Source organism: Terrapene carolina, unplaced genomic scaffold, assembly GCF_002925995.2.
Source record: "Terrapene carolina triunguis isolate 2854851 unplaced genomic scaffold, T_m_triunguis-2.0 Scaffold629, whole genome shotgun sequence".
NCBI lineage: Eukaryota > Metazoa > Chordata > Testudines > Emydidae > Terrapene > Terrapene triunguis.
Window position 1 is genome coordinate 20,224,519 of NW_020664980.1, and position 14,985 is coordinate 20,239,503.

Here is a 14,985-nt window from a genome sequence, read left to right on the forward strand (position 1 = left end):
AGAGGTAGGCTCAGTGATTATTTTTGTTATGTATAGAACTATGCATCGCAAGAACTCAAGACAGGTAGAAAAAAAGAGTTAAAATAAGTACCCAGACCCTCAGCTGATGTAAATAGGTGTAGCTCAATGCTGCTTTACTCCAGCTGAAGCTGTGTGTGGTCATCAGTAGATTGGTGTAACATAGGGGTGACTTCCCCCAGCACACCGTAGTCCAACCTTCTCAGGAAAAGCAAGGTTCTAAAGAAGGTTGGATGTAAATACCATGGACTAAGACTCAGTTGAAAGCATAGCCCCCATGTAGAATGTATTGGAGATGAGTCATCCATTCTGGAAGTGACAAAGGTATGAATGGCTGTAGTGAACTCTACACCTTCTCACCAAATGTAAATGAAAACAAGTACAGCTTCAAAGTCAGCTCTGTTCACTCTTTGAAGGAATCTTGTTTGGGCTACTGCCTCAGCTCTTGCTCTGGAGGACTTAAAACTGATCCTCAGCACTTGTCTAGTATTCTAGACCATTGTGATAAAGACAAAGTGTAAATTTACTTTTTTGCCTATTTCCAGGGTAACATTGCTACACCGATCGTAGATCCTCTTTCATTTTCAGAATTAATCAGTCTCTTAATGACACCAGATCAGGTGATGTTTTGCCCCTTAGAATAGCAATCATCTATAATTTGCCAGTATGCAGCTTTAATCTAGGGTATCATTAGTTTTAAGATTTAGAACAATCTATAGCTTCAGAGCTCACCTCAGTAAAATCCTATATATATATATATATATATTTTTTTTTTCCAGTGTTTATCTCTGTCCCAGCATCTGGCGGTGAGGGTTAATTCTAGCTGTCCTGGTCACAAATCTTTCTTCCTCGGGGGCAGGGATAGCTCAGTGGTTTGAGCATTGGCCTGCTAAACCCAGGGTTATGAGTTCTAATCCTTGAGGGGGCCACTTAGGGATCTGGGGCAAAATCAGTACTTGGTCCTGCTAGTGAAGGCAGGGGGCTGCACTCGATGACCTTTCTCAGTCCCTTCCAGTTCTAGGAGATGGGATATCTCCATTAATTATTATATTAATTATATAGTGGATCTTACAGATTGGCTGTTTTGGTAAACAATCCTCTAAAACCTCCCTGACTACTCCTTTTCAGGAAATGAGTTGTCTTTTCTGGGATTCTCTGACAGACAAACTGAGGCCTGTGAGGCAGCTGCAGTTTGGTCTGTTGTACTGATGGCTAAAGATCAAAGAACTAATTCCTTCCCATGGTGAATTTACTTTTTATACCCACAGCCAAGGCTACCCACAGATGATCACAGAAGCATTTCCCTTCAATGAGTCACTGTGGGAGCACTCCTGGTGTTCGCAGCGCATGAACTGGGGGAAAATGCTATTTACCTCCACTCTCCTCCCCAGTTTTCACAACCATTAACCCTAAGTGGTGGCTAAGGAAACCATCTATAGGCCCCAGTCTAATCAATGGTGTGACACATGGATGTATCTCTTATACCTCCCAATCTGACCACAGGTGATGGGCATTCCACTTGCTTTACCCAAAGCACTTCTTCTGTCTGGAGGTGTAAAGCTAAAAGGCCTGGATATGTCATTCAGTATATGAAGGGAGATTTCATGGCTACCATATTCCTTGCCCTGGCCCTCCGGACCTTTTCATTGGGCCCCTGCCCCGTGGACCCAACCGGCCCCCCCACCCCTTCTCCGTGAGCCGGCTGCACGACTTGCAGCCGGTTCGTTTCCGAACCGTGCCAAGGAAACATCTATACACGCTCGTGCTCCACACCTGTCACTTCCTCACCCTCGTGTCCCGCCCCGATACAAAGTGGCGGGACCTCCTACCACCTGTTGAGGGTGAGAAGCCCCGGTGGGCCAGCTTATATTCCACCCTGGTCCCGAGGCCCGCCGGGGATATCAGCTGCCGGCTCCTTCATGGGGCCGTGAGCACGGGTGTGTACTTGGCGCGGTTTACCGCTGTCCCAGACACCTGTCCTTTCTGCGGAGTGAGGGAGACCCTGGCTCACGTTTACTTGGAGTGCGCCAGGTTGCAGCCCCTACACCGGCTCCTCACCAATATTATGTTGCGGTTTTGGTTGCACTTTTCCCCTCACCTTCTCATTTACGCACTCCCTATCCGTGGCCCCACTAAGTCACGGGACCTCCTGGTCAACTTCCTCTTGGCCCTGGCTAAACTGGCCATTTATAAAACCAGGGAGAGGAGGTTGGCCGATGGAGGCTCCTGTGACTGTGGGGCCTGTTTCCGGTCCTCTGTCCGTTCACGTATCCGGGCAGAGTTCCTCTGGGCGGCGTCCACTGTCTCCCTTGACACCTTTGAGGAGCAGTGGGCGCTGTCCGGGGTTCTCTGCTCGGTGTCCCCGTCAGGTTCCCTTCTTTTGACCCTTTGACCGCACTCCCGTCCCTGTTTTTATATTAGTTGTCCCCCGTAATCATTTGAGTTTCAGGCCCTGTGGATCCTCCCCTTAGGCTGGGGGGGGGATCCTTTAGCAGTGGGTGGGTTTATGCCCGCCCACTTCCTGAACCCCAATAGGTACCATATTCCTTGCTTGTACATTGTCCGTGGTTTGCTGTCTGGATCAGCTAGGTTACGAGTTTTGAATCTTCTCCCATCCTAATTCTAGAGGAGGAAAATCCTGCTCTTGCAACCATGTTGGAACAATATGAACCCAATCACTGGCTCAAAAGATTGTCTCCAGTGGAATTCCCAGGTTATCTGAAGATGCCGAGCTATAAACTGTCACCTGTTTAAAAATAAAATATCTTTATTTTGAGAAGCACATACAAACCCAGCAGTGAGCGCAGAGGAATGAGATGGGAACAGAAGGAAGGAGCTAAAAGTCAGCATAGGCCTGATGTAGGGCTCGGATGTTCTAGACACCCACAGAGATCTGGTCGGCTGCATTACACGCAGATGTTTATCACTGAAAGCCAAACTTCAAATCTGGCCATCGAATGACCAGAAAAACCTTGCGTCACCCCCATCCCCATCCCCTCAACTCTCGCTGTCCGGGAGGGGGATGGGGATCTAGGCCCTGACGTGCGCGAGCGGCACGGCGCGAACACGCGGGGACAACCCCGGGCTCTGGCCGCGGCCTGCCCCCACCCCCCGCGCGCGGAGGGAGGAAGGAGCCGCTTCACAGCCCAAATCCGGCCCGGGCGGGCTCCGGCTGAAGTGCGGGTTAGGCCGGAGCTCGCCGCGGGGCGGAGTCGCTCTGCGCCTCGGGCCCCGCGGCCGGCGGAGGGGCCCGGCGTTTCCTTCGCCAACCCGGGGCAGCTGCTCGGTGCGCCAGCCCCGCCAGCGGCAGTAATCCCCGTCATCTGGCCGAGGGCCCGACGCTCGGCCAAGGCTGAACAGAAACGGCACCCTACGCTCCAGCAGGAACTGCCCTGCCATATATGGCCCTTCCTCCGCTCCTAATATGGCGCTTCCTAGGCCCATACAAGGTGTTTCCTTCCCGGCCGTGCCGGCAGCCGGGCTCAGCCCCCCGATCCCGAGCTGCGCCCAGACGGCCCCGCCTCAGCGAACGGCGGCAGGAGGAGGTAGGTTGAGGAGCGCGCGGCGGCCGCAGAGCCCTGTCAGACCCTGCAGTAGAGGCAGCTGCTTCCGCTAGGGACCGGGCCTGTCCGTGTGGCTCAGTCTGTCCCTCGCCGCCTTCTAGGCAGCAGCTGGGTCTCTGCGGAGTCTGTAGCCTCGGCGGTGGGCGCTCGCTGTCTCTCTGCAGAGGCCACTCCACACACAGGCACAGGATGGATGAGCTGGCTTTGGGCCTGTCAGCACTAACTGCCCAATGTCTGAAAGTAGGATCCTGGTACATTTCTTATTGCAGGATAGGCTGGTCTGCCCCGGAGCTCAGACCCCTGCTTTAATGGGGCAAGCTAATATTATGCAGAAGGAGAAAGTAGTGGGTTTGCTATGTGTGTGAGCCAAAATCACAGTGTGAGTAAGAGGCTGCTCAAAGTTTGTATAGATTTTCAGCCCAGAAAGGACAATTGGGATAATCTAGTCTGATTTAAAAGGGATAATCAATGTTTTTAATCACCATATTTTTAACTCTGCAATGAAACTAGAGAGAAGTCAGGAGGAACCATTTTTTCTTCTAATGTAATAGTTTTAAAATATTTGCAGTGTAACCTACTTCACCATCACTGAGTCTACTTGAATTTAAGTGAGGTTTCAGGTGGGTGTGGGTAGTTCTGTGAATAATAGTTCAGGGCCACAACAACCGTGGCAGTTGATAACTGGATCTGTGGGGCTGGCTAGACTGATAATACAGTTTGGCTTTTGTTAATTTAATTCTATTATGTAAACAGTTGTTTTCCCAACTAAAAGTGTTTGTGGCTTTACATTCACAAGGACTCTTGAGTGCTTAGGAGTGGAGAGGAAATAACTGTAAAGATGTGACCAGGAGGTTTTAAGTGTGGGCTTGAGCCAACTATTTTATTTCATTTAAATAGAAGCCCTAGACCAGGGGTTCTGAGGACAAACTTTCTGATGGCCTCAGAGTGCGGCCACCAACTCTTGCTCGTGGCCACTCTCACACTTTTTCCTAAAATACTTGATTAGCTTTAGGAAAACCAAATAAATATGCACATACACACATCAAAATTATTGTAATTTATTTATTGCTAGCTAGTAAGTCTGCCGTGAAAAGTGATACTTGTATGTTTGTTAATATCACTTTTCACGGCAGACTTACTCAGCCCTGGCAAGCCTGGGGACAAATTAAACCCTGGATGGAGGGTTGGGGGAGGCAGTGGGGGGCCAGGAAAGATGGGGGTGATGGGCTGGAGCCCAAAGCCCTGCAGCCAGAGCCCACAGCTGGAGGATGGGATCCAGGGATGGAGCCCAAAGCCCTGTGGCCAGGGCCTGCTGTGCCCCCCACCGCAGGGCTGAAGCCCAAAGCCTAAGTCCCACCACCCCTGGGAAGGTGGGAAACTCACTGGCTGCCTGCTCCTCCAGTGTTGTGCCCCAGGTGTCTCCAGAGGGGGTCAGGGCCCAACCCCTGCATCCAGGAGCAACAGAGAGGGGGAGGGGGCTCTACTTTACCCCCCCCCCCCATCACAACCCAGGAGGCTGTGGCTGCAAGAAAAGCCCCTGGTGGCCACATTTCAGAAACGCTGCCCTAGACATCATCTGAAGCTGGCCCTAATTCCTGGTAAAGACACCTGGAAGAAGGGTTGCATTTTGTAAAGTGCTTGGAGGTCTTTGGATGGAAGGTGATCTATAAATAAAATGTATTATCATTTATTATTATTAATAAAAGACTGAACATAATCTAACCCTTCACTCTAGCTGCGAGTCACTAAAATGAAGGACACATACTCTGAACATGTACATTTAGTTAATTCTTTAACTTCAGAATGCATTGCTTAAAGCGTGTTGCTCAGAATTTTTGCAAGGGATGAGTATTATATAGGTTTAGGTCTTCTTGAATTGTAAACTCTTCAGAGTGGGGGCCATGTGTGCCTAACTGCTGACTGGTAATAGACTCATGAACAAAGGAGACATAATGGATAGTAAAATGGTAGGGGCTCTGATACTATTGTGAGGATGTGATATAAAACCCTAGACAGATTGATCACTACTCAACTTTCTCCAATAATGACCATTCTTAATTCTTGGATGTATCAGTGGTGGAGTGGGCTTATAAAAATTGTAAAGTAAGCAGTATAACAAACTGAAAAAGACATTGGGATGAACAAACTATTGGAGTCCTACTAAATTGCACTTGATAGAATAGTGACTAGATGCTGGAAAGTGGATGCTCTTAGACTGAATAAGTTTGATCTTGATTGCTTTCAATTTAAGACCATTTTTGACAGTGTTAGTCTGAACAGCTGGTCAGCTGAGGATACATGAGAATGCATGAAAGTGAAGTTTATGTGCTTCAAGAAATTGATGTTCAGCAGGTATTATCATGTACCCAGTTAGGTATTATTTTCAGTCTTCCCACAACGGAATCAGAACCATTTTTAAACACAGTTGTTGCCTGAAAAAAATCTAGTGGTTTTCTACTCTTGTTAGAGAATGGATTTTATTTTGTCTGAGAGCTATGCTTAAAAAAAATCATGTTATTGGCAACCTGATATAAAGGTAGGAATAATTTAGAGCAGGTTTCTGATCTCTCCGGTCAATTTATTTGCTAATGGTTTGGAGGAGCAAAAAGAAAATTAGAGAAGTTTGCTAAGGACACTTGTTTAGGTAAATACAAACTATAGAAGATTGTAAGAAGCTCCAAGTGCATTTAAATACATTGGGAATTGGACACCATGATGGCAGACTATATTCAACTTTGATAAGTGTATTACAATGGTAGAAGTAGTTTAAATTTCTCATATACCTGATAGATTCTTGCAGGATTCTGAGGGGAAAAAAATCCAGATTTTTGCATAATCTCATGTAACTACAATGGATTTAATTGTATCCAAAGCTGTTTGAGGTCATGAAATGTATCTTTTCTGTTTAAAATCTTGTTAAAGGACTAAGTAAAATTATGAAGCTGTATATTTATTAGCACAAATAAAATAAATCAAATAAGCTAAAGACATAGAAGGTAATTCTTCTGCTATGCTTGGCACTGATGAGGCTTCAGCTGGAGTACTGTGTCCAGTTCTGGGCGCCACACTTTTTAGGAAAGATGTGGACAGAGGAGAGCAACAAAAATTGTAGAAGGTTTTGACAACCAGATTGACGAGGAAAAGTTTAAAAAGAAAACTAGGCATGTTTAGTTTTGAAAAAAGAAGACTGAGGGGGCAACCTGATAACACTTCTTCGAGTGCTTGCTCATGTTGATGTTAGGTGTGTGCGCACTCATGTGCACAGTCACTGGAGATTTTTCCCTTAGTGGCCCTAGTGCCCCGCGCTCAGCATGCCCCTGGCCCCGCACCCTCTCAGTTCCTTCTTGCAGCCCATGACAGTTGCTGGAACATCTCTTGCGATTGCAAGCTCCCCAGTGGTTTTTTTCTGACTTTCCTTGGACATTCTTGTTGTAAATAGTTGAGTGTTAGATAGATAGGTGTCCCATTTGGGGTATGCCCCAGTCCCTAGGTTTCAAACTACGTGCTGCCTGCCATAAGCCCAGGCCAGTGAGCGAGCCACATACGAACTGCTTGAAGTGCCTCGGGGAAGCTCACATCAAGGACAAGAACAGAATCTGCAAGGGCTTCAGGCCACACATTCTTAAGGACAGGGACACTCGTTTGAAGGGCCTGTTAATGGAAGCAGCACTTAGACTGGCCTCAGAGCCATGCCAATCCAATTTGGCACTGAATATGTTGACCTTGGTGCAGAACACTCCCTGGCACTGGGCCCTTCCCGGCACTGCTCACCATCCCCCATGCCGAGGAAGAGGCATAAGAAACAACGTGCTGACGGGGCGGTCCGTGGTGCTGCAGAGGGATAGGCAGAAGATGGTCGATGAGGTGAGACCTGTGCTGGGCCACTCATCCTCCCAGAGCGGTGGTCGGTGAGGGCACCTAGGGCACCCAGCCCTGTCCAGGACCCACCACCGACTCCTGGCAGCGGTCGGGGCACCCTCCACCTTTGAGCTACCTTAGCTCCAGAGGCTTTTCAGGTGGCAAGAGACTCAATGTCACTTCAGGTGCCACCTTGAGAACCTCAACCAGCTCCCTTGGAGTCATCGAGGGAGGCCCCCTCAAGAGAGAAACCCTTCATGGGCCCACACCAGTAGTCTCCAACCTACCGCAGGTCCCTGTCGCATTAACAGTTGCCGTCTCCTCGGCATCGATCCCTGCCATTGTAGCGTTGATCGCTAGCCTCCCAATCACCGGGTTCACAGCAGCAGTCCCCAGCGCTGTGTCGTACATCCCTGGCACTGCACCAGCAGACACCGGCCCCATGCGCCAGTCTCCAACCCAACACCACTTCCCGGCCCGCAACCGCAGCCACCAGATGGTAGCGATGGACCTGGTCTTCAAGGGAGGATTCCTCGTCAGAGTCCTGGAGCGAATCCACTCCTCCCCCAAGGAGGCACCGGCATCAGCCTCATGCACTGGACTTCAGTGCGGGTCCATCTGCGGGCGCGTGGCTAATGGGATGGTGGCCAGTGTGACATAGTGGGTTTTTCCCCCTTGTTATGTTGTATGTGAGTCTTACTGTTTTGCATTAATACTGTGTGTGCCTCAGTTTCCCTGTCTATTGCGCCAAAGCCTAGGGCCTCTCCTCTCTCCACCCCCGGCGTGCAGGGCCAGCCCGAGAATCCTCTTCCCCCACTCCCCCGGCGCTGTGTGAAAACCATGGGGGCTGATGATAGGCCGAAAGGGAATGCGGTGAATTGGTAATGGCGCTTGTGATGAGTTGCCCCCCACTCCAGGGTGCCACCTGATGTACTGGGGTACCACTGAGCATCACAGATTAGACAAGAAGTAATAGGCTTAATCTTAATAGGGAGATTTAGGTTAAATTTCTAATGAGGGTAGTTAAGTTCTGGAATAGTCTTCTACCGGGGGTTATGGAATCCCCATCATTGGAGGTTTTCAAGAACAGGTAAGACAAACACCTGTCAGGGATGATCTGTGGAGTGGTGGTGTAGCCATGTTGGTCTCAGGATATTAGATAAGGTGGGTCAGGTAATATCTTTTATAGGTTTACTTGGTCCTGCCTCAGTGCAGGGGGAGGGACCTGATAACTTCTCTAGGTCCCGTCTAGCCCTACATTTCTATAATTTCTATGAATTTTGGCTTCAAATATTATTGTTTAGTGAAAGAGTTTGCAGAGTTGCCAGCATTTGTGCTGCTACAGGAGTCCTTTAATTTTGTTGTCTTCCCCTCTGCATACATGAATCAGTTTTAAAACAAAGCCACTTCAGTTATCAAAACAACAATGAAGCCAAAAGCTTTCTAACACATGAAAACACTCTTGCCCTCATAGTTAACTCTCCAATGGATGAACAGATTTTTTTTATTGGCATTTCAAAAGAAATCTGCTCTAAGATGAAAGCACACCAAACATGAGAGATTTCAATCTCAAAATAGTTTTTGCAAAATGTACAATATATGCAACTTAAAACAGGTATTTGGAATGGAAGTCTCTCTTTTAACTACCATAATGGAGCAGGTGTCTAAGGGAGATAATTGCATTTTCCTGACTCTAGAGCTGGTTCTACATCAGCCCCAGCCTAGATTAATGCACCGGAGGGGGGAGGGGGAGGCGCTACTGTAATCTATGCCCCTTGGCTATGGCCCCCAGTGTCCATCTACCAACTGGATTTGATTTTGTCACATGCCCTCTCCACTCCTCTCTGTGTCAGGAGTTGCAGGGGGAGAGGCTTCATGCTCTTGCTGTGTGAATCTAGTTGACTTTCACTCCCTTTGCAAGTCCATATGCAACACAGAGTGGAGAAGGCAAGAGAGTGATACTCCAGAATTATTTTTTCACTCAGGCTACATTGATTTCTAGGAATTACTAAACAATAAGGAGAGCTGGTTTCTTTCAATTGCGAATAACAGCAGTCCAGGTTTCTCCAAGATGCTTCTAGTGAGCTTTGGGCAATACTGCCCTCTTATGTTTGGAAGCAAGAATGATGTAGCTGCATCTGCATTCTAAATTGCCTATATTAATGGTTCTCAAACTATCTCATGACAGTATTGCCAACCTCAAGATTCAAAAATTGTATCAAGCCTCAACATTTTAGATTTTAAACATAATACATTTGGATTCTTTTATTTGCCTTGTGTTTGAGCCTTTCAGCTTCTTTTCACAGTTACAAGTCCTAGAAAGTTGTTGTTTTTTTTTTTTTTTTTTTTAAATGAAACCAGAGGTTCTCATATAATCATATTAGTCCAGGAGCTGGGATTTTAAAAATAAAATGTGAAATTTGTGATAAAATCATGAGAGCTATCAATTCTGTGAGAGAGCCTCACATGGATATCCGCTCCCCCAACCTTCACACTGCTTATATTGCTTTAACTGCTCTCTGTACTCTAAGGATTAAAATGCATTTCAGAAATTTTAGATCTAGGTAAAGTTAATGTATTAAGGTTAGGATTTTCAAAAGTGCTCGGTGTTGCCCTAATTTTACACTCATTTAAGTCAATGAGAGCTTTCCATTATAGTTAATTATTATAGTTAAGACAGAATAGTACACCTTTTAACAGAAACGGACATTCAATGTGTTCTAATATCCACATGCCTACTCGGATGGTCTTGAAATATGCTGTGCCTTATGGAAGTGCTGTGTAGTGTTAGTGTTCCAAATTTGGGATCACTTGAGCAAGGGGTTCCTGAAATACAGCCCCCTCAATTTTTTTCTCAAAATCAACTCATTCTAACTTTTTTTTTTGCTCACATCTGGGGTTCAAACTGTGGCCCCTCAGGAGGGGATTGAGCCTCTCTTCCTGTCATAGAATCATAGAATATCACGGTTGGAAGGGACCTCAGGAGGTCATCTAGTCCAACCCCCTGCTCAAAGCAGGACCAATCCCCAACTAAATTATCCCAGCCAGCGCTTCGTCAAGCCTGACCTTAAAAACCTCTAAGGAAGGAGATTCCACCACCTCCCTAGGTAACCCATTCCAGTGCTTCACCACCCTCCTAGTGAAAAAGTTTTTCCTAATATCCAACCTAAACTTCCCCCACTGCAACTTGAGACCATTACTCCTTGTTCTGTCATCTGCTACCACTGAGAACAGTCTAGATCCATCCTCTTTGGAACCCCCTTTCAGGTTGTTGAAAGCAGCTATCAAATCCCCCCTCATTCTTCTCTTCTGCAGACTAAACAATCCCAGTTTCCTCAGCCTCTCCTCGTAAGTCGTGTGCTCCAGCCCCCTAATCATTTTTGTTGCCCTCCGCTGGACTCTCCAATTTTTCCACATCCTTCTTGTAGTGTGGGGTCCAAAACTGGACACACTACTCCAGATGAGGCCTCACCAATGTCGAATAGAGGGGAATGATCACTTCCCTCGATCTGCTGGAAATGCCCCTACTTATACAGTCCAAAATGCCGTTAGCCTTCTTGGCAACAAGGGCACACTGTCAACGCATATCCAGCTTCTCGTCCACTGTAACCCGTAGGTCCTTTTCTTCAGAACTACTGCCTAGCCATTCGGTCCCTAGTCTGTAGCAGTGCATGGGATTCTTCCGTCCTAAGTGCAAACTCTGCCCTTGTCCTTGTTGAACCTCATCGGATTTCTTTTGGTCCAATCCTCTAATTTGTCTAGGTCCCTCTGTATGCTATCCCTACCCTCCAGCGTATCTACCACTCCTCCCAGTTTAGTGTCATCTGCAAACTTGCTGAGGGTGCAGTCCACGCCATCCTCCAGATCAGTGGTCCCCAACCTTTTTCCTGGGGTGGGTGCCGGATGACAAGCCGCCGAGGACCGTGGCCGCTGGACAAGCAGCTGCCGAAATGCCGCCGTGAAGCGGCAACGTCAAGAGGCGTCGCCGCCGAAATGCCGCCGTGAAGCAGCGTCGTCAAGAGGCGTCGCCACCGAAATTCAGCGGCATTTCGACGGTAGCACTTCTTGATGTTGCCGCTTCTCGGTGGCATTTCGGCGGCTGCTTGTCTGGCGGCCAGTAGGTGGGTGCACATGGATGCCTTGGCGGGCGCAATGGCACCTGCGGGCACCGCGTTGGGGACCCCTGCTCCAGATCGTTAATGAAGATATTGAACAAATCCCGTGGTGGCCCCGGGGCGGAGGCATCGGCAGCCCAGCCCCGTTCGTTCCCCTGTGGGACCCGAGCGGGACGGGGGGCTGGGGCCTGCTGCCCCCACTCCGGGGCTGCCGCGGGATAGCACCAGCTGGGCAGCAGCCCAGATGCGACTGGCCAGGGGCTGGGCTGGGCGCAGCGTGTGCGCTGCTGGGTCCCCGGAGCAGGCCCGGGCGCCAGAGCCGCAGCCGCCGAGCTTGGCCATCGGCCGCTTCCTCCCCCCGCAGCAGTGGGAGCTGCAGCAGCGGCTGCTCCCGAGTCCCGCTGCCCAGGGGGGGAGAAAAGCCGCCGCCTGGCACCGCGGGCCGCCCCCCTACTCTCCCTACCGCCCAACTGAGTCCTGCCTGCTCGGGGCCAGGCCGGACTCTCACTCACCCTGGCCCCGCACTTCCCCTGCGTCTCCCGGGCCTCCCTCCAGCGCTTGTGGAGGAAGGGTGGTTTTTGTTTTGTTTTTTTTGCCCCGCCCCGCCCGCGTCACCCTCCCCCCCGTCCCGATATTTGACTTGGGTGATCTGGTCACCCTAGGTGGGGCCTGCCCTGTCACCACTTGCTACACCCACAATTTCCAGTCCTGGGTCTATGGGGGAGGGAGTTTTGACAGATGGGTTGGACTTTGTCAGAGTTTCAACTTGGGTGAAATCTCTATTTTAAATGGGGACACTGATAAAATGAGATTTTTCTAATTTAATACATTTTTTTCTAAATTAGCAAAATCTTGTTTTACTTGTGTGTAAATTTAAAAAAGAGATTTCACAGGAGCAATTTCTGTCTGCCCCTCCCCGAGGTAGCCATTTGTGCCAACCAGCAATTCAGGCACCAGTGAAGTCACATGCTCATGATAATGATTTGTTTTTTAATAATGTATTAAATATGGTAAATGAGCATCACAATAAAACCTTAGGAAGTGTTGTAAGAGTAAGATATGAGGGTTTCTTGAAAAGTAAAGCATTAAACTGTATGAAACTCCATTTCCTGGAAATAATGGGAAAGGGTGGCCAGTTCAGGCAATCAGCACAGCAGAGCAGATCAATTTGTGAACATCTCTATGTAGATGTGTCACGTGTATGTAAACACCTGAATAAAGACAGAGAGTATTTAAGGAGTGGGGAGGGAGGGTGTGTGTGGGGTGGGGGGGTTGGAAGTTCACTACATCATTTCAGAGAGGAAAGAGCAGCCTTGTCTAGATCTTACCCCACCCCGCCTTCCTTTTGTCTGGTTACTGTACATGGTGAACTCACTCCAGCACCCTCAACAGCAAAGTAACAGATTCTGCTGGGGAGCGTTTTATAGCATTACAACAGCTGGGGGATTCTTGCTATGGGCTGGGTATGATGTTCCAGGGTGTAATCCAGACCAGTTAGGGGCTTTGCTGTTGTAGCCTCTGATTTAGGTCGCTCACAAACAGCCTGTCAGCATGCAGCTCCCCGCTCTCCCCCCGAGTGTATGGCTATCGCGCTACCCCAGCAGCCGGTCAGCACTCACCAGTCACACTTTGGCTTCCATCAGACCAGGACTACCTCAACACACTCCCTGTCCTGAACTTTACCCTGAAAATGTGTTGTGCACTGTCCAGCCCTCTCCTGGACAAGTCAGATAGATTAGGTCTGTTGTACCTATAAGAGGTCAATATACAAAAATCTGTCCCTTTAAATGGAATTATCCACACAGTTCACAACACTGGATTAGTTTTGATTCAAGAAAAAAACAAGTTTATTTAACTACAAAGGAAGGTTTTAAGTGAGTAAAAGAGGCATAAAAGTAAGAAATGGTTACAAGAAAAATAAAGATAAAATGTTTTCTAAATTTAACAAACTAGGTTTGTGAAGTCCCTTCCCACAGGTTCTATTAATATTGCTGCCCAAACTGTCAGGTCAGGATCTGCTTCCAGGGTCCAACAGCTGTTTCTCTGATCATCTCAGGTGAAAGGGAGATGGGGAGGGAGAGAGAACTTGAGGTGTTTTTGCCCCTTACTTTTATAGCTCGGGCACCCTTTGAAAAGCATTTTCCCAAGCGTTTGCCTTAGGTAAAGTTCTTTCGTGCTGAGAGCAAGGAGCCATGGAGTCTGGTGGAGGAAGGAGGCGCTATGCTGTTTCTTTTCACCTGTGTATGCTGAAATGCTGCTTTCTTCCCCCTCTTGTCCTCTGTGGACTCTGTTTACAGCAGATATGCAAATTGAGGCAAACACACATCCCTTTCTTTAGGCCAGGTGTGCTTAACCAGTTCCACCTAATCGGGCTATGTGAGTTGGAACTTGTGCCTTTAACACCTTATGGGGGGAATTTCATAACTTTACACAGACTGTTGCTACATCCATTTCACCATGATAGTGTTGATCACTGAGTTATTACTTTTCAAATGCTACCTCACAAGGTATATTTTGTCCAAGGATTGTTACAAGAATGCGTAGGGTGTGAATCCAGGGGTGCATTTGGTCACAGTTGGCTAGGGTGTTTGAGCCAGGCTCTCTAGCCTTGGGCATCCCTGGAAATTGTTAGACAGTGAACAGGCCAGGGAGGGGGAGAATTCCTGCTCCAATCCCAAATTGCTGGGTACCTCAGCCTGGCTGGAGTTGGTGTGATATTCTAGCGGAGTCAGTTTTTCTCCCTGGTGGATTATGATTTTCCCCATTGCAGTTAGTTGGACTTTATCTGCTTCCCCACAGCCCCTCACTAGGTTCTCTAGATGGCGTCTCATTGCTTCACATTAAAGTTGCTTCCCTTTGGGTCTGTATGTTCTGGGGTATTTGCTGTCATCAGTGACTGTGCTGGCTTGGGCAGGTGCTGGGCAAGGTGGGGGTTGTAAATTTCTGATGAAGAATGCTCTATGTTAAATAAAATTACCCTGTGACGAACAGCAGCATTTGGCTCTTTTCTTAAAGGGTGAAATAGCAATGAGGGGTCACTGCCCAAATTGGGGGGGGGGGCAGGAGGATGGACACACATGGCACTGTCCCACCTGCAAAACCCCAACACCTTGAGTCCCCAAATCCTTGTACCTCCCATCACTCATTAATGGTGCCTCCCTCCACTCCTTACAGCAATCCAAGCTGCAGAAAGCTGATATGCTGGAGATCACGGTGTAGCAGATGGAGCGCCTGCAACAGAGCAAGACCCTGGGTAAAGACTCCCTGGCACTCTGTAGTCTCCCATGGGTTGGGGAGGATCCATCTCGGGGGAGGGTCTGTCTGCCCCAATGCAACCCAGAGGGAGGGTCCACACCACCTATCAGGCTCAGTGGGATGCACTCTCTTGCCCCCCGTGGTCTCGTATGGGTCATATAGGATCTGTCTGCCCC